The following is a 21,312-nucleotide window of genomic DNA, read 5'->3' as shown; positions in this document are numbered from 1 at the left end:
AAATGCGTTTTTTCGTGGATTAACTCCAGCAGGAGGTTCAGCCACACGTGAGGAAGGCTTGATAAATCTATCTAATATCCAATATCTAAGACCTGCCTCGAAAGAAAGGTTTTTAATTATTGATTGTCTCTTCGAAATCAACTCTTCCTCATTCTACAGTTGCTGCTGGGCTCCACATCACTGTCCATTTGCACATTCCGAGCGGCTTCCACTTCCATTGATTCTTCGTCATGAACCACTAAAACATTTACTTGGGATTAATCTTCACACTTATTCTTTCACTTTCCATTTACTTACTTGTTAATCAATTAATTAATTTATTTATTTATATAATCAAAGTGTATGGCCAAACAGCAGGCCTAAACACAGTATTAACTTAATTAGGGTCTAACAGTATTGAACATGAGACGCAGTTTCTTTTTAAATTCAGAAATAGACGAGTTGAAGTCAAAGAGATGGTACACATCATTAAACTTGCGCATGAAGACTAGGATCGGGTCGTTATAACTATATTGTTGCCGACGTAGCTGCGGTGCTAAAAACTCACGTTGGCTAAGGACTCTTGATGGTGTATAAATATTAAGTCTTGCCAGTAAATCTGGGGCGTCGATTTCGCCAACTAGAAGCTTAGAAACAAACACACATAGAGCTATTATGCGCCTGTGGTCGAGAGGCTCAAGTCCAAGCATTAAACATCGAGTTCTGTAGTCAAGATTGAACGAAACATTACGTGAAAAAGAGTACAGTGCAAATCGTGTAAATCGCCGTTGTACAGCTTCAAGTTTTTCGATCCACTGGTTCGTATAGGGACACCGTAAGATGCTGTTAGACTCAAGAATAGAGCGGACGTGGCAAACATAGAGAGCCTTCAGGCATGTCGGGTCGTTGAAATTTTTTGACAATTTACAAATAAAACCTAGCATTCTCAAAGCTTGAGCTATAATTTGTTTCAAATGGAGGTTAAAATTTAGTTTGCTATCTAACATAACTCCTAGGTCACGTACATTATTCGATCGTCTTGCGATCTAGCTAGTCTAGCTAGGTCATCCGCGATAACCGTCCACTACCGCGCATACGACGAAAAACAAACCGGCTTCGTTGCATGGTTCTAAAGATTGTTGTAATTAACAAAACACCAAGCAATAGTTTATATGATAATAAATACAACGTTTTTAAAAGCGTAACAGTCTTTATTTAAAAAAGCGATGTTCAAAAGCAAAAGCGTCTGTTGATTGCAAAGATCACAATGCAGAATGGCGGTATAAATACTAGCTTTTAGACTTTTAGATTTATTTCGTCAATCTCACACATATCAATTAAAAAATGCATTGAGAAAGCAAAAAAAAGTTGGTCCACCACTTAATTATTCAGTCTATGTCCATTACACTTGAGTGTATTTTGTAAACTATTCAACACATGTTTAAATGCAGCACATTGACCGACGCATAATTGACATGACACACCATAATTAAACCGAAAGTAATTGATAATAAAGGTAAACAAATCACCACCGGTTCATTTTGAGACTGCTTTGAGATTCGACACGGTATCCTGGTATGTGAAACTGATCAAAAGCCTCAACTTCCGAGATATGTGTTTCGGCAACTAGAACCATCAATGGTTTAACTTTCTCTACTGTCGGACGCAACATTGCATAGTTGGTTGGCAGCCCAGCAATATTAATATACAATATTTCATTTTGCCGAACAATATCCCAATCGTCTTGCTATTGCGTAGACTTCTTTTTTTTGTTCAAACTCCTTCTGGAACATTGGACACACACTACTACACTGACCCCAAAGTTAATCCGGACGCTCAAAAAATGAGCATGCATCCGACTTTGTGGTCGATTTTAGAGTACTTAGAACTGATAACAATGATTTTTGTTCATTGCGTCCTCCTACGAAGTACGTGCAAAAAAAAACGGTGAAAAAAATCGTACCCAAGCGGCGCAATAAACAATAAACAAATGGAAAAAGTCAGAATTTTGATGGCCAATCGCAAAGTCGGACAGCTATATTTCATCGTATGTTTGTTAGCTAAAGTGGTGTGTAACTTAGTTTCGACACTTGATATTTGTTATTATCGATGCTGACGACTCTTGGGCATCTTTAGTAGCACTCGGGTGATTCGATTTATTATATTATTGAAGTTTTTATTGAAATATGCGTCACACTACTTTGTTGGAACGAAACGGCATAGCAGCAGCCAGGCCACGCGAAACGAGACCAGACGTAGATTGTGCAGGAGCGCAATTTTGCGGTCTGGCCTCAGTGAGGAAGAGAAACGGATCTGTTACTCGATGTTTAAGATGCTTTGGGGAGGGATGCACCGGGGGTGCTCCTAGGTGATCGCGGTACCAATCCATCGCTGATCATGATCTTGGACACCGGTCACGTTCAGGGCCTGGCACAAGACCAGCCAGGCCAAGGAATAGCACCAGCGGGTGCAGAATGTGGATACCCGGCACGTAGACTGAGCAGGAGCTTGGTTTTGCGGGCCGTCGATTAAGATCAAGAGGTGTCAGACCCTAATGTGGTACCCGGCACGTAGACTGAGCAGGAGCTTGGTTTTGCGGGTCGACGATCAAGTGTCAGAACCTACCGTAAGTCCACTCACGTGTTTTTAGGTGGTAGTGCTGTCAGATAAGTCAGCTGTCGGATCGATCTCTTGAGCCGCTTAAGTTTGCATTGCACCGAGTCCATTGCATTAGGCTTGGGAAATAGCCCCTGGTAGTCAGGGTAGTACCTGTTAGACCTTTAGCAACATGCGCTTTTATCCTTCAAGAGTTAGTTGCGTGCCACAGCGTCCGTGAACTGTGATTTTAGCCCACGGAGAGGCCTCTTCCATCATTGCTTCTACCGTGTAGGTTCATAGCGTCATGGAAGGTGAAAAGGAAGAGGAGGGAGTAAGGTTGGTCGTGGTCTCAGGGGGCTACGTCCAATCTGAACCCTCGTCCAAAACAAAAACAAAAATATGATTAAATATAACTGCCCGACTTTGCGTTTGGCCGTCAAAATTTTGAGCTTTTCCACTCTAATGCTTATTGCGTCGCTTGGGCTCGATTTTTTTACCGTTCTTTTTGCACGTAATTTGTAGGAAGGTGCACCAAGAAGTTGCAATGAACAAAAATCATTGTTATCAATTCTAAGTACTCTAAAATCGATCATAAAGTCGGAAGCAGGCTCAGTTTTTGAGTGTCCGGATTAACTTTGGGCCTAGTGTTTATCTTCCACTCAGGTATCTCATTGAATTTGATCCGTTCTCTCAAGCAATTTCCTTAATATCAAGTCGTTTATTCTGAGAAAATATTAAGTATCGCATCTACTTTACTACTGCTAATACTCAGGACAACCCGATGACTATATTCAAACTCTTATAATTCTTGCTATCTAAGACACGGTGTAATTATTTTACTTTTATTGCTAAACCTCGCTGTTCCAATCTGCAATCTTTCCAAAATTATCTCAATACCACAATATAGAAGGTGTAGAAAAATGACTTCTAAAATTAATTATATTTCGTTACAAAAGCATCACGAAAAATTGGTAAAGTAACCATGATTTCCTAGCCAAGTAAAATCTCGAATTTATAAGTTGCTAAACTTCGAATGGCAATCACCATTTTTAGTAACCTGCTCAATATTCTTTTAAGGCCATTCTACTATGAGTATATCGATATAGAACGCCATCTTTACTCTGGGTAAAGCCTCAACCAAATATCATTTTTTAATCAAAACTATGAACGTTTGTCCTCATTCTTCTACAAATCTTTCGCTTTTTTATCTTACCGACTAGCTAAGGCCCGGTATTACGAATGGCTGACCACCGATCTACAATATACCGTCTTTCGGTCACCAAACTCTCTTCGGAGAGAGGCCTTGTCCCACTAGGGGATGTCGTGCCACATAAAAAAAGGCCCGGTAGAACCTACCGATGGTACGTTTTTGTTTTAAGCACGTTAAGCGCTACGTCGCACAGAGGTTCAGAGTCCGGTCATCTGGTTTTACATTTCATGAAACAAATTTTCAAAATTTCTTTTGCATATGAAAAAACGATAGTGTAATAAGACATTTCCAGAATATTACTCATGTTAAAGCACAATTGCCGGAGATATTGCCTGTTGGCGCCTAGATAGAAGCAATTGATAATTCACCGCATCTCCAGTATGTGTGTGTGATGGATAGGGCTCGAGCGGGGAGCCGAAGGGACCCGACCGATGAGTCAATCTTAGATTTAATCAGAATAAAGCTCAGTTCATACGTACAAAGCAACACACGTCTTTCGCTATCGATTAACATTGCCCTTGAAAGTGGGCAAAGAGAAAACATCATGTTTTCGTTCAAATATTTGCTTCGTTTTGTATATTTAATTTTTAATTTCTATTAAATATTTTCTCACACATGTTGTACATTGCTAGAAATGATGTTTTGTTAGCTATCTTCTGAAATTATAAAAAGTGCCAACTTTACCAAAATATACAAATTTTTTTCAAAAATAAATGTAAAACTCACACAACATTTTGGCTTTTAGTGTTTCATAAGGCAGTACTTTTTTGGAACTAAACGGAACTCCTTGAGACCATATCATGGCGGTGACACAGGCGTTTCGGGACATACAGCGTAGTAGATTTTTCAAAAGCATTCCGTCGGTCCGCATTATTAGAATCATTTGTTTGGGAGTCATCGGGAAACGAGCAAAATTTCATCATAAGCCTTAGCATATTCTAGAATAAAACACAACACAGTTGAAATAATAATTGAACATGAATTTGTTCATCGATATCGGCAGATATGGAGACATTATTGTTTCTATTAGTAGTCAGGCATCGCTTTGTAGACAGACTTGTTCTAATTCTAAAGTTAACAGATGCGCTAAAGTTAACGGCTATGCTGAAGTATGACCGTATTTTCATTTCTCTGTTTTGCCTCGTTCTGTTTCGTCGACACATGATTGAACATGAAAGCACTGCCTCGCTCGCCGTCGATGGTTCGCTACGAAATCATCGCACTAGCGAATGCACGTCTTCAACAGAATTATGCATTAACACGTTGACTGCCAAGCCTTTTTGAGCGCATTTCACCGTCAGGCCAAGAAAATCGCTTCAGAGAGGGAGTCGCTTACTCATATGTATTAGTGGGAAGCGCTTCGCTCATTGATAACCTACTTTGCGATATAATTCTCTATTTTATTATTTTATTTTTTTATTATTTTATAAATTATTACACTTTTATTATATACGAAGTAACAGCATGGACCGGTCGAAGGCTCGCGCTAATGTAAAAAAAGTTACTACATATTGTGCAAGTTGCCTGAACCAATCACTGATTTGTTTAATTTGTTTCAACATTGTACACAAGAATTTATTTTATAATAAACCTAATAACGAATGAATTTTGTGAACTAATCATACTTATTTCTTTATTCAATGCAAACCGTTTTGCGCATATAACACAGTACAAACAGTAGCATGTTCATGGTATTATAATACAATGTATTATATACACTATAGTGTCTTTCGCACGCGAGAGAGCAAGCAGTTTCGCTGTCACCCAAAAAGTGGGTGACATGGCCTGGAGAGAAATGTTACGGTCACCCAAAATTGGGTGAGATGGCAGTCAAAGTGTTAATTGTGTTTTTTTTATATAATAGAACCAAAGGCAGTACAAATAATACGGCACACCCTGCCTCCAGTAAGGATTGCCCGTGCTACAAAAAAAATTTATAGCGCAATAAGCAGTTCGTGGACTAGCCATCAATGAGAATAAGAAAAAAAAGATGCTGTGGTGCCTTAATACGAGGGCTGACAATAAAGTAAGGTCTCCAATTTTGTTTTCATGGAAAATGACATTTATTTACAAAAAGCGATACACCGTTGGAAAGGCCAAGGTCTTGGCTACTTTTCTACATAATTGCCATTTTTTTCCAACACCTTGCGCATCCGCACGATGAACTTGTCTATGCCGGCAGAATACCACTCTCCGTCCGCCTCGCGCAGCCAGGTGTTGACCTCTTTCTGAACCTCCGCGTCAACTTTGTGATACTGCAAGTTGTTCACAAGGATATGACGGATTGTTTCGCTGGTACATACTCCTCCAAGCTTCTCTTCCAAGTCCCTAATTGTCGCACGGCGGTTTTTGAGCATTTCTGCCTCCACTGCTTGAACAATCGCATCCGAGACCGACGGTCGGCCACTTCTCTCCTCGTCGTGAACATTAGTGCGCCCGGAATTGAACTCGCGGCTTCACTTACGCACGTTTGTTATGTCCATACACTTTTCCCCGTAAACTTCAACTAGTTGACGATGGATTTCAATAGGTGTCACCTTTTTCGCACTCAAAAAACGTATTACAGAACGCAATTCGCACTTGGACGCTGACGCGAGGGGTACCTCCATCGTTCACGGCTGCTCAGCCAAGACTGAGCGGTCGGGGAAGCCTCACCCAGCAGCAAAGTAGTAGTGGGGGAACCAAGAAACACGGCGGTGTTGCCAGATTTCGCCTAGCGCGTGATCCGGCGAAGTTGCAGCGTTGGAGACCTTACTTTATTGTCAGCCCTCGTATTGCTGGTCTGACGTCCAATTATGTAGCGTTAAGGACTATGGTAGAAGAGGCACAACCAATTATGGTCTTCATCACAGAAACTCATATTGTTGAAGAGGATGCTTTTATCCAGTATGGCATTGCAGGATATCGTGTGGCGTATTGTTTGTCACAATCGCGACACACAGGAGGTGTCGCTGTGTATGTCCATGAAAGTATTGGGTTCAAACTGTTAGGCACTGAGTCTTGTGCAGGAAGTGGGGTACTAGCAATATCGGTGAACAAGGGCATGAGAGCCACAAACTGCGGTGAAGTTTATCGTTCTCCGAGTTCTAGTACACCTGATTTCTTAAGTTTTTTTGGATGGGTGGCTCGAAATGGTCATAGACCATGAAAGACGCAATATTGTACTTAGGGACTCCAATATTGACTGGCTCAAAGAGGCTGAGTCTAAAAATTTGAAAACCATTATACAAATTCATGGTCTAAACGGAGAAACTCAGTCTCCAGGATACATAAAAACCACTTTATCTTTTTCATCAAACGAATACCCTATAATTTTCCACATAGTGAACACTTTACCGTCAAATATTGTGGGATTAATCGGAGCATATTTTTTATCAGAACATGGAGCAATTTTAAACTTTAACGAAAAAAATTTTAAATTCATTTCAATGAATAATCACAATTCGTTTGTTATAGCTCCAAGAATGGAATCTATACTGCATGTTCCTACGACATTAAACGACACTTGAATGGTACTAAGCGAAGAAATCGTTCCATTTGTATATATTGCAAACACCATAGCAAACCCTTGTAACGGTACCATACCGGTTCGTGTAGTAAATTTTCAAAATCGTCCAATTACTTTAAAGGCATCAAAACCCACTATAAAACCAGCCAGTAACTACTGTATGCTTAAAATAAATACACCAAAATTTGATAGCGCTAATGCTTATCTACGATACAGTATTTTCAGTCATACAATTACTAGTTTCAACCGGTTAATTGAACCATCCAAATGTTGCGGTGATTCATACACCTGCTCAATTGCGGCTTACAAGCATATAGTGGCAAGAACCAATCGCTGAGGGGAATCATCGAAGCGAATTGTGGCGGCTGCCAACCGGTTGCAAACTTGCGGTTGTTTGGCAACCTTGCAACGGCGGCGCTGTTTACCGCATATTCAAATGTGTTACACAAATTTCCGTATCCATTTGCATTATGGTTTTGATTAAAGGTATGACACCAAAAGTTGCTTCGTCGTTTGCTTCGGTTGGTTCGCATTCGAGCGCATCGGAAATTGCTTTATTCAGAGTAGTGGGGCTCCGGGCTTGTAAGAAAAATCGGGTGCTAGGATTTTTTAAACCATTGATAAACGTACGGACTGCGATGGGTTCGACTATTTTGGTAGCGGCTGCTTCCGTTGGAAACGTATTGACTGACACATGGGCTGCTGCTAGTTTGGATGCTAGCTTTTCTATTTCCACACCATACTCGGAAACAGGTTGTTTGGATTGTCTTTTTGCAGACATTTCTTTTTCTACTGCTAGTGGTGTCAGACGTACGCAAAAGCGGTTTCGCAACAGTTGGAAAGCTTTATCAATGCACGATGCATTTTCTATTGTTCCAATGGCACTTCCGTTGCAGGTGGTTTTAATAAACTTCAGTAAAAACTGTAAATCGACACTTACGATGAAGGTATTTAGTTCCGACGTGGATTCATTAAACGGTTTAACCAACTTTAAAGCTAGGTTAATGTCCAATTTGGGCCTCATTGTAATTCCTTCCTCGGTCATGGTTTGGGTTTTGGTTGGAGCTAACCTTTTTGGTTTAACCTTTGATTTGGCTATTACCTTGGCAGAAATGCGTACTGATCTTTTCATATGAGCGATTTAAAGCAACTAAATATGGCGTACACTTGCACTGATTACCGTTCACACATATACTGGTTTATCACAGTTGCGGAATAATTTAGGTATAAAAATGTAAAAATGTAAATCAATCATTAAAACAGTACTTATAGAATTATGCAACAATTTGATAGAATAAATAGGGTTAGTGTTATAAATAATAAAAAGGTATAATATGAAGTGTACGAAGATATTGCAAAAGTTACCAGGAGAACTTCGCAAAAAAAAAAGAAAAATCTAAAAATGTATCCACACACATAAAACGTTTTACGCTGACAAGGATTTGTAAAAGATAAATTTTTTTTTTTTTAGAAAATGATTTTTTCAACCATAGCAATATTAGCTGGTATTCGCGGCACTTTTCAATTCAGCTTTCTTTTGTTGTTTTTCGTTACACATGGATTACAATTCTCTTTTTTTCCCTACTGTTCTAAACTTAAACTTAATTTAACGTACGCACTCGCAGGTTGGTGTTAGTTTTTCTTTCGTTGATTCACTCGCTTACCTCGCTTCTTGCTGGTGTAATAGTGATATCATTTCGCTGGCCAGGTGTCGTCTTCGAGGATGGTTAGGGCCGATTCGCGATGGCGGCAAGCGACGACCACATGCTTCTGCTGCGGGATCTTCGGTGGTGTCGATGTCCTCTCAGTGCCGATTCGTGATGGCGGAAAACGGCGACCGCATGCTTCTTTTTTTTTTTTGCTTGAGAAATACATACGTTACTCCCTACGCTGGCCCTTTTGGTGCCCCACACGGCATGCACCTACAAGGTAGAGCCGTGTTTGGCGGGCTTCTGGCCATCGGGCCACTAACTCCTAATCATATGTTTTCCGGGACGCATCCCCATTCCATCTTCCACGTCGGACGTGGCCGCTTTCCCGGCTTCGCTGCCGGTAACTTCTCCGCGTCGCTCGTTGCCGGGCGTTCCTCTGCTGTCGACGAGCGTTCTCCAGGCCCAGTTCGGCCTGCTGCAGGGTTGCTGCTGTTTCTGCCTGGTGATCCGGCGCCGCGTCATGGTGTCGAAGCCTCGCCACATAGAGTGCCATCGTGGCCTCGAACATCCTTACCGCTGCCTCTTCCACACGCTCCCAGGAGTCAGGATCATGCAGCATGTGGTCGAGGAGTGTGTCCGCTGTCACTGGTTGGAGACCATGACCCGTCAGGAGCCGGCTACGTACGTCCGCGAACCGCGGACACTCAAACAAGACATCCTCCGGTGACGCGTCGACTCCCGGACAGGCTGAGCAATTCGGGGACCGGGTAAACTTCCTGGAGTGCAGGTATTGCCTAAAAAAGCCGTGGCCTGTCAGGACCTGCTACAGGTGGAAGTTCACCCGTCCGTGCTTCCGATTCACCCATCTCTCCACGTCCGGGAGGACTCTGTGGCTCCAGCGGACGAAGCGGCTGGATTCCTCGCCATCCTGCGCCAGCTCTGCTGCCAGGTGCGCAGTGTCGCTGCCCTCTCCTCTTTGCGGATTGCTTCAGGGGTGCCCCCGGACTGCTGCCTCCGCTCGTGGCAGCGATGGTCTTCCTTGAGGAGCTCGACGATTGGCGGCAGACCGGCCACCAGCGTGGCGACGTCGTACCTCACGGTCCGGAAGGTTGCAATCAACTTCGCCGAACGGTTCTGCACTCGGTTGAGTAGGCGGCGATTGCTCTGGATCTTCGTGGCTTCCCACCAGACCGGACCTGCGTATCGTAGGATCGAGGTTGATACGCTTGCAAGGTACCGACGCCTGACGCTGGAAGGGCCACCATGATTCTTGAGAAGGTAACCGAGTGCCCGGTTGATCTTATTGGCCTTCTCGGTTACAGCACGAACATGGAAATTCCAGGAAAGATGATGTTTCGACGTTTGGACCGAAGCGTCGAGCCCCCAACGCGCACCGGAACCCTCGGATGGCCCTGCCGCAGACAGCTGACCATCACCATTTCGGTCTTTTAGGGCGAGGGACAGCTGGTGCTCCGCCATCCACCGCCGCACCACGTTGATCGCCCTTGTTGCCAGCGTTGATGACTCCCTTGGTGTTCGGCCGGGCACCAGCAGGACGATGTCATCCGCGAACCCCACTATTTCCGCTCCCGGTGGCAGCTCCAGTCCGAGGACTGCGTCGTACATAGCATTCCATAGGGTGGGTCCCAAGATGGATCCCTGTGGAACGCCGGCGGTGACGGGCCTCGATACCTGCCCGGTGTTGGTGGAGTAATGGAGCACACAGTCGCGGAAATAGCTGCCGATGATGCGAAGCAGTGACTGGGGAACGCCTTTGGCCTCCAGGGCCCTCCCAATGTGGGTCCAGCCAGCAGAATTGAAGGCGTTGCGGACGTCCAGGGCGACCACCATACAGCACCGGCGGTCTCGCTGGTTGGTACGCTTGAACGCCATCGCCCGACGTCCTGCCTTCACCACCTCCTGGATTGCCTCCACCGTAGATCTCCCCTTACGGAAACCGTACTGGCGGGGAGAGAGGCGAGGACCATCTGGCAGTGGGGCCTCCAGATGGTCGTTGAGGCGATCCAGGACTATGCGCTCAAACACTTTACCGACAGTGTCGAGCATGCATAGGGGCCGGAAGGATGACGCATGGCCCAGTGGTTTCCCTGGCTTGGGCAGCAACACAAGGCGCTGTGACTTCCACTGCACCGGGAAGTCTCCGCTGTCCAGCAACCGCTGGTAGATGCCCCGGAACGTTGCAGGAGACTCCCGGATAGCCGCCGTTACCGCGCCGTCCGAACCGGGGGCCTTTCGGGGGTTGAGCTTGGCCGCGATTGTCAGGAGTTGCTCGTCGGTGATGGGGCGCAGGGGCGGTTCCTCCACGCCCGGTGCGCCCTGGTGCCTCCGGCCACTCCATTGGGGGGTGCGTGGGAAACAATTCGTCAACTATGCCTCTCAGGACCTCGGCATCTCGTTCCTTCGGCGAACGGGCACCCGCGAACCCATGAAGTCACTACGCGGTACGCATCCCCCCAAGGGTTGTCCTCGATGCTATCGGCTAACTCCTCGTAGCAGCGAAGCTTACTGGCGTTGATGGAGAGTGCCCGCGCGCAGTGAACGCAGCGTGGGCTCGCGCGTGCAACGGACAGTAGCCCTGGCACGCTGGCAGCCCACTCGCAGTTCCGCTATCTCCTCTGTCCACCAAAACACGTGGGTCCGGTTTCTTGCAGTCATCCTTGGCATCACCTCATCACACGCGCGCTGCAACGTGGTAACGAGAGTGGCCGGGTCCCGCGCAACCTCGTCGAAGTGCTGCAAGCGGAGCGCCTCCGTGAACAACTCAGCTGAAAACACAGACGTGTCCCATCGTCGGCTCGGCGGGGGTGGTTGGTTTTCTCTCGCTGGACGACTCGTTGGTGCTACTGGCGTGCCTACGATATACCACAGCGGTTGGTGGCGCGCAGTGACAGCAGCTCCGCAAGCGCCATAATTTCATGGCCTCTGCAGTTGGTGGATCGACGACCCCACTCAACCGCAGCCGCGTTGAATTCACCTGCTGTGACGACACGCTGACGTCCATGTGCTGCTACCTGGACCGCTTCCATTAACACTCTGAACCGGGGGAGATCCCAGGATGGTGGTACGTAGCAACTGATGAAGGTGAGGCCGTTCACCTCCACCGTCACCAACCCTTACGCGACGTTGACGTTTCGCTGGATTGGGTATCTCCCCAGTGCGACGACCCACGTTCTTATGGAAGGATCGAAGACCCAGTTGCCGTTGTTCGCGGGAACGCGGTGGTAATCGGACAATAATGCCACGTCCACACCGCGTCCGCGGGCCAACTGAGTCAGGAGATCCCGTGCCATTGCACTCCGTCTTAAATTCTGCTGGATCACAGAGAATTTGAACGGCGGTTTCTGCATTGTGTCGATCCGAGGGTGTGTTGTACTCCACACACCAGGCACCTCTCTTTGTCAGAGCAATTCACCGCTTTGTGGTGCGCACTTACGGTATAATGCAGAGAAGTCGGGGCCGTTGCAGGATCGGGCGAGGTGTCCTCGCAGCAGGCAGCGAGCGCAGGTGACCTGCTCAACTGGCTTCCTCGGCGCCAGTTCCACCCACGATCTTGTGTGCCCAACGAGCAGCTTCTGCCCGAGTAGCGCGTTGGCGATGCGCCTTGAGACTCGGAAGTTCACCCGTTGGTCCTTGCGTTGGTATCGGTGGAGGGCGACTTCCTCCTCGGCGTTTATATCTCCGACCGCTGCTCCAACCGCCACCGCGACGCCCGCTTTCTCAGTCAACATGTCCACGCCCCGCAGCCGCAGAGTGATGGTGTTGGCGCGTAGGACGACCGTGCCCCCTTCTGAAGCCAGCTGCTTAACCTTCTGGAGGACCGCCCTCGTATCTGCTGATCTCCTAAGGACCATCTCCGCGGTGTTACCCGCGATTCGGGAACCCTTTCTCACCAGTTCAGCTACTTCCGGGACCGCTCACACTTTTCGGAATACATCCAGGAAGGATACACCCGCTGGGGCTATCCTCACCTAAAGTCTTGGTCCAACGCTGGCTCAATGCGCCCGGCTTCTAGTTCAGCGTTCAGCGTGCCGTCACAAGGTGCCAGACTCGCCCGGCGGGCAGTGATAAGTGTTGCGCTCCGGCGCTCCACGACGTTCGCTGCTGCAGCCAAGTGGGGCGGGCACCACCGTGACATCCAGGCATCTGGACATATCGACATCTGGACATATAACGGAGGTGTCCAAAGGTCAGCTCAGTGTGGACAGAAACCACACGCATAAGGACACAAGCTGGCTTGATGAACTCCGGCTCCTGGAACTGATGGGGATGCGGTCCTCCACATCCCCGTTCCCTGGTCGTCTGCGGCTTCGGCTTCGGTTCTCATGGTGGCCGCGAGGACGTGTACTGCTGCTGCTGACGCCATCTCCTACTTGCGTTGCGGGTGAGTGCCTGGTGTTTGGCATTTCGCTTCTGCTTCTCCTGGACCGCTGCTGCCTGCTGCTGCTGCTGCGCGTGCGGCCTGCTGGATCGGTGCGAGCTGGGGCATCGATGGAGATGGTGGAATCTGTGTCGGGCTCCGAACGCGCACGTCGCCTGCCTCGCCTGCGTCTCCCTGGATTGCGAAGGCGGTGCTCCGCTACTCGTAGGCGACCTGCTTCCCTCCTTGCCGCGGCGGCCGGCGAAGGTGGCTGGGTGGCATTGAGCCCCTCACTCTCTGCCCGTTCCTCAGCTCTCCGCTGCCTTCTCGCTGCGTTCCGCCTATCATTATACGCGCTACGCCGCTCCACACGTTCCGCAGCTAACTCTGCTGCCCTTTCCACCGCTTCCGCGTCGGCCTCGTCCTGGCGCTCCCTGGCCCTGCGGGCACGATCCTCGTTCCACTCTCGCTGCAGCGTCTCAGTGATCCGTTTGACCACTTCAGTTATCCGGCTCCACTCCTCTTGGCCACGGAGGAGGTGCCACTAACTAACTTGCTCGCTGAGCTGAGTGAACGGCTCGCGTACTTGATGAAACCGAGGACAGCAGAATATCGCGTGCTCTGGAGTCTCCTCAACGCCGGGACAGGATTTGTAGTCTGGAAAGTCGGTGAATTCCATGGTTTTCAGGTGAGCCCTGAAGAACCCGTGTCCAGTCAGCAACTGGCACAGATGGAAACCGACCTCTCCTTGCTTTCGGTCGATCCACGCCACGATGTCTGGTATAAGCCGGTGCGACCAGCGGATCCTTGACAAGGCGCCGCCAGGGGTTGCCACGTCAGCGTCCCACCGCTCCTGCCACGAGCGGATGGTAGCGATCCGCTCCTCCTTGCGGATGGTCTGACCGCTGGTCCCGGGTCCTCCACGCTGTTGCCGCTCGAAGCATCTGGCGTCCTCCAAACTGGAACTATTCCCGCGACGTCACAGCACGCACGGTACGAGGCGGTGCGGAAGGCCGAAGCTGCCCTTTGCACCACTCGGCGCTACGCCCGCTCCAGAATCCGCTGCGCTTCGCGAACCTCGACGATGGAACTCCACACTGGTGCAGCATACCTAAGCACAGACTCCACCACTGCCGCCAGCAGACGTCTCTTCCACTATGGTTCCGCATCAGGCGAGAGACGGCGTCGTCCACTCTCTGCGCCTTCTCAGCAACCTGCGTGAGGTGCGGATACCAGGAAATTTTGCAGTCCAGCAACACTCTCAGGTAGCATAGCTGCTTCTTGACAGCCACTACTTGGTCGTTCACGACAACGGTGACAGGGTTGTCTGGATCGTCAACGGCGACGTTCCGTTTCGACACAAGTACCGCCTCCGTCTTCTGCGTCGCGATGCTGAGTTGTCTATGCGCCACCATCCACTCATTCACCACGGTGACTGCGGCAGCCGCTCGTTCCGAGGAGTCCTGCGGTCCCACGCCCTCCACCAGCAGCACCAGGTCGTGGGTGGGGTCGAGGCTCGACCCCTGTGGAACGCCTGCACTACGCCGCCTGGACGCTGCTCCGTCGCTGCACTCGAACACCAGTCTCCGATCCTCCATCCAGCTAGCGAGAATCCTCTGCAGGTCGAACGGGACCTCCATGTCCTGGGCCGCTGTAGCGATGTGGCTCCAGCTAGCGGTGTTAAACGCGTTTCTGACGTCCAGTGACACTATCATCAGACAGTGGTGCACATGGCGTCGCGTTATCGGCTCCCTGGTGTTGAGTACTGCGCCGGATGGAGGTGAGGATTGTCCGGGGCCTCCAAATGCTCGTTGAGCCGGTCGAGCATGAGGCACTACAGGACCTTGCCAGCGCCGTTCAGCATCCCCAGGGGTCGGAACGACGAGGGCTCTCCTGGGGGCTTACCGGGCTTCGCCAGCAGCACCAGCCGCTGTTCCTTCCACGGTGATGGGAGCACACCATTGTCGAAGCACGACTGGTACACTCACCGGAAGACCTCGGGGTGTTGGCGGATGGCAGCCTCAAGCGCTCCATTGCAGATCCCGTTGAGGCCGGGTGCCTACCGGGGGGCCAAGGATCGCGCTATCTCCAGAAGCTCCTCGTCCGTGACCGCGCGTGTCGGAGGAGCACCATCTTCGGCGGCCAGTGGGGTCGGCCACACGAAGGGATCGTGTTGGGGGAACAGATCGTCAACGATGCGCTCAAGCACTGCGCGTTCCCTTTCGGGAACGACGCGGCTGCTCCGCAGGCGAGCCATCACGATCTTGTACCCAGCTCCGAATGTGTTCTCCTCGGCCTCCCGGATGAGCTCGTCGAAACTTTCATCCTTGCTCGCCTTGATGGCCCGGGGCAGGCGTGATCTGAGAGCCATGTGGCGCTCAGCTGCTACCAGTCGCTCACCTGGGTCCGCGGTAGAGCGGGCGCTTTCGCTGGCTGCCTGGCATTCTCTCCGCTGCCTGTCGAGCTCCGGGGTCCACCAGAACGCCGAGGACCTCACCTGGAAGGCTGGACCGTGGTTGCGCTCCATGGTTTCGTCGAAGGCGCGTGCTACCAGACCTACGGGTGAGTCCACGAGCTCCGAAAAATGGCTGTGCCGCCGAGCCTCCACGTAAGTCTCCGCGCGAACAGCCGCACCTTCCATCGCCGTCTTGCTGCGGCGCCGCTGCCGCTCGTTCCAGGATGCTGCTCCTCCCTGACACCACGCTGCTGCTGCTGCTGCTGACGATACACCTTGAAGCTCAGGTACTGGTGGTCGCTAGCGCTGTAGGACTCCAATACACGCCAAGTTCCTGATCGCGCGAGGCCCGGACTCGCAAACGACACGTCCACCACGCTGGCCGTAGCAACCCCATTCCCGGTGAAGGTGGGAGTGTTGCCACGGTTGAGCGTCTCCAGGACGAGGTAGCTCATCGTCGTACGCAACTCAAGACCTTTCGGCGTGTCGGAGAAGCCTCCAAAAGCCGTATGGGCGGCGTTGAAGTCTCCCGCGACCACCAGTCGTGCGTGACCCTGTGCTTCGATCTCCAGGAGGTCGAGGTACTGCTCAATCCTGGGCGGTCTCCAGCTAGGGGAGGTGTAGCAGCTGACGAAGCAGATGCCACCGATCTGCGCTGCCACCATCCCAGGGACACCGCTCCAAACTCGCTGGATGGGTGATGCACCTGTCGCGATGACCGCAACCTGCCCATTGCAGTCTACCGCCCAGTTCCCGTTGCCACCCGGGGGACGGTAAATTTCGCTTGCCAGGACGACATCGACCCTCGCCTCCCTAGCCGTCTGCAGCATGAGGTCCTACGCTGCTCGACCCCTACCCAGGTTCATCAGCAGTACCCTCAGCACGGACCGATCCTCCTGGTTACGTGTCCGTCTTAGCGGGAGCATGGCGCTGCTTTGCTTCTACATGAGGGATCCCCGATCATGTGGGGTTCACCACATACCATGCACCTCACCGGGGCGGTGCAGATCCTGGCGATGTGGCCCTTACCGCCACACCTGAAGCAGCAGTCCGAACGATCTACTCCTTTGCAAGCGGCTGCGTGATGCCCTCGATCTTTGCAACGGAAACACCGTTGGTCTGGTAGGCCAAGCGGTGGGAGTATCTAAATACGAACCCGAGTGTAGCCAATGCGAAGCGTATTCGGGCTCAGCTCAAGCGCCTGGCGCCGAGGAACGCGCATTCGCGCTACTTGTAGTCCATCGCTACGAGTCTGCATAAAGATCGCCTCTGCAGATACTTTTGTACCAGTGGCGAGCTCTACTGCCTGCGCCACCTAGTCAGTTGTGACCAGCATGTCGACGCCTCTCAGCTCGGCCGTCGCCATCTCCGTTTGTAAACTTGCCTTTGCGGTATCTCCCACCGCTTTGGCCACCTTCTCGAGGACCGCATTGCTGTCCGCTGTCTTCGCCAGATAAAGAGTTAGGACGTTATCCGCTGATCGCCGGGGACGATCGATGGCATCGTCCATGTCGCGGTCTTGTCGAACAGCCAAATAGACGTCCTTGTAGCTGCGCTCGGGCAGAGCCGTCAGCTTGATGGCGTCGAGTCGCGTCTTCCTCGGGCGCGATCGACGCTTCTTTTTTTTTATTTTATTATAATCTTACTGTTATTCGGCCCGAGGGCTTTATAACGACTAAACTTAAAATTAATTACAAAAAATTAGCAAGGGGTAGAGGACGCAGGGTCACCGAACGGAAGGACTAAGCAGGAGAGGAGAGGAGACGAGAACGGAATAGAGAGGTTGAAGTCAAACAGACTGTAAACGTCATTGAAGGCTGACAGTGCGCGGAGGAACGGGTCGTTTTGGCCGTAACGGGTAAGACGACGGGGGATAGCCAACGGTGGTCTATCACGTAGTGGGTGAGAAGGGGCATAAAGAGGGATTGAGGACAGGAGGGAAGGGGCATCCAAGTGATTGAGGAGAACGCCCGCGACAAAGAGTGCCTGAGCGTTTTTATGCCGCACACGAATCTCCCCCAACCCAAGGAGCTGACACCGAGTGGAATAGGACGGAATAGGAGAGGAGTTGTTACCAAGGAACCGACGGGCAGCAATCCGCGTGAACCTCCGCTGAATGCCCTCAAGCCTGTTCATGGAGGTTACCCCTGGAGGAGACCAAACAACACAAGCGTAATCGAGGGCAGAGCGGAGCCAACAACAATAAAGCGACTTGAGGCAGAGAGGGTCGCGAATCTCAGTCGCAATCCGTGTTATGTGGCCAAGCGTTTTGTTTGCCTTGGCGACGGTCGCGTCTAGATGCGCGTCGAAGGTGAGGGCGCTGTCCAACCAGACCCCAAGGTCCTTGACCACGGATACACGGGATAGGGGGAGCCCACAAACCGTATAGTCCGCATGGACAAGATTACGAGGTCTGCCGAACGACACCACACAACATTTATCAGGGCACAGCGTGAGTCCGTTGATGATGCACCACGTCGAGAAATCGTCAACAGCACTTTGGAGGGGACAGGAGTCAGTAAGTGAGGAGATAGGCAGGAAGATCTTGACATCATCGGCGTAGAGCAGGTGGCCATCACTAGGAAGGATGCTCATACAATCGTTAACGAAAAGACAGAACAGGAGGGGACCAAGAACACTTCCCTGGGGGACACCAGAGACGCCCACGAAGGGGTCGGATAAGCAATCCACCACTTTCACACGGTAGATGCGACCGGTCAGGAAAGACATGATCCAGGATAGGAAAGGATCACGGATGCCAAGCCGCTCAAGCTTAGCCATCAGAAGATCGTGCGGAAGCTAGTCGAAGGCGGCTTTGAAGTCAGTGTAAATGACATATAGCTGCCTTCCGGCCGAGATGTTCTCAAAGGCGCATTTAACTAAGGTCATCAGGTTGGACGAAGTTGAGCGACAAGGTGGTGAGGAGAAATGTAGGAAGAGAAACAAGAGAGGAGAGAGGTATGAACAATTGATTCTAGCACTTTGGCGATGGAGCACAGGTGGGATATGCCGCGGTAGTTAGAGGGAGTCGAACGGCAGCCCTTCTTGTGAGTAGGGACCATCCAGGCAGACTTCCACATCGACGGCACAAACCCTTCGGTGAGCGAGCGGTTGAAGAGGCGAGCCAGTCTCGGGGTGAAAGTATCCCTGCAGTCCCTAAGAACACAAGAAGGGATACCGTCAGGACTAGGGGAGGATGAGGGCTTTAGGGAGGAGAGTGCAGACAGGACAGTAGCATTGCCAACTGACACGGAGTGGAGCAACGCCGAGAGAGCCGGGACCCCAGAGATCGCCCTAGCAATAGATACAGAGGACCGCGCTGGGTCAACAAAATTTCCCGCAAAATGTATGGCAAAGAGCCCGCTCATCTCAGCGTGGGTCGACGCAGTCGTATTACCTTCGGACAGGGAGGAGGGGAGTTGGGAGGAAGAGCCCCGCCTGGAATTGACATGACGTCAAAAGGAGCGGGGATGGGATGAGAAGCGGGTTTGCACACGCCGAAGGTACACCCCATAGCGAGCCCGATTGAGCCCACGGTAAGCAGCCGAAGCATACTTAAATGCCCTCTTATGGAGCTCGCTGTTTACACGGTTGTAAATACGGAGCGTACGCTTTACATCAGCCTTCAACGCACGAAGTTGCCTGTTGGACCAGGGAGGATCAGGGGAAGGGCGTAGAGGAGGACAACAATTGGAGAGGAACGAGGAAATTACAATATTAAAACTAGAAACGGTGATCTCAATCGAGGGACAAGAATCGATAAAAGACCAATCGTGTGCTGCAATTAAACTATTAAGTCTAGACGCGTCCAGTTTACGGAAATTAAGCCCGGTCACACCAGGCCGAGCAATTGGTACGGCAACATTGCCTGGGACGGACAGAGAGACCGCTAGAGCGGGATGGTGTCGGTCTTCGGGAACGAGCGGTGCTGGATCATGGCAGACTGGAGAGCAGAACGCGGACAGGGCTGGATTCACGAACACGAGATCCAGTTGACGGCCAAGATCATTCCGGACTCCCGAAATCTGCACCAGGTCATTAAGGGACATCCCATCCATGAGCGCTGCAGAGGTAGCGGTGGTAGAGGCCGGCAGGAAGGACCTTGATGCAGCTGCTGGCTGCCAGTCTATGTGGGGGATGTTCAGATCCCCAAACAAAAGGAGCTGGTCGGACGGTTTGGCGCGTTCCTGGATTCGCCCAATGTAGTCGTGCAGCATGTCGATGATGGAAGGAGAGCAGCGGTCGGGAGGAATGTACACAGCACCCACGAAGAGTGCCGCATGAATCAACTGGATGCGTACCCAGGTCAGCTCCAGCTCGCAGTTGGGGAAGTTGATGGGAAACGCCTTGAGCCGCTCAGAACAGGCAATGAGAACACCACCGCCTCGGGAGTGTCTGCTGTTCGATACATTTCTGTCGCAGCGGTGCACAGAGAATGATGTGTCAAATAACATTTCCGACGGAATGTTATCGTCCAGCCACGTTTCGGTTAGCACAATGATGTCCGCCTCGGATTCCGAAATGGCCAGCCGAAATTCATTAGTCTTCGTCCGCAGGCCCCTTACGTTCTGATAGTGGCAGTGAATCGGCGATGCTGAATGCGCGGTGGGAGAGGGCGCCGGTGAGTGTGTAGAGATCCGTGCAGCTTGGTATGATGATGATGATGATGAGCGAGTGCGGGGAAAAAGGTATTGCTCAGTTAAGCGCTGGTCGGTGGAAGAGGCTGTTGCTCGCAGAGCTCGGTCGGAGACCGGGACGGTTCCGGGTCCAGTGAAGTGTCCGAAGTGAGGGTGTAAGTTGTGATGGATGGTGGTGGAGCATCCGAGGTTGGTGGGTCGGTAGCAATAGATGGCCCGATTCGAAAAATTGCTGGCTCTAAGGACGCCCTATGGTTCGAAAACTCACGGAATCCGATACCCTGCGGCCACGTGGATGGCGAGAGAGCCTTGTCACGTAAGTGCAGCGACATGCCGACCTTGAAAGAGACAAAGGTGGCAGTGCTAAGGTCTCTGTCCTTATTTACCAGTTTCCTGATGATGACGTCTTCAGTGCCCAGCTGTCGCTTAACCAAGCAATCCACCACTTCGTCGGAAACCAACGGGGCGATTCTGGTAAGGTACAGCCAGAATCTGGCGGCACCGTTAATAGAGCCAAAGATTCATCAATCGTCGCGGTGCCCTGGACGATGCGGGGCGTGGGGTCAGAATCCGGGGGCGAGCGGGCAATCAGACGGCGCTTGGCGGTGTTGGTAGCAACCATATCTTCAGCATGAGTCCGGTTAGGCTGAGAGAGGCTGAGAATATGTAAAAATCAACAAGGCTGAATCAGAAAGAAGGCACTTCCTTAGGCGCCCATGAACATTACGCCCTAGAAAAAGAAGGGAAAATAAAAACGTTAAGAATGATTTGCAAACAAATAAAGCACACACTTTCAACGCAATCGCTTCTACTGCTACAAGTCAAATTGATGAATTCTATTCAAGCCACGCTCCCTGTAATGCCGGGGTTAACACGTTAACCGCCCAACCTATTT

Source organism: Anopheles coustani, assembly GCF_943734705.1.
Source record: "Anopheles coustani chromosome X unlocalized genomic scaffold, idAnoCousDA_361_x.2 X_unloc_1, whole genome shotgun sequence".
NCBI lineage: Eukaryota > Metazoa > Arthropoda > Insecta > Diptera > Culicidae > Anopheles > Anopheles coustani.
This window is presented reverse-complemented; position numbering follows the sequence as displayed.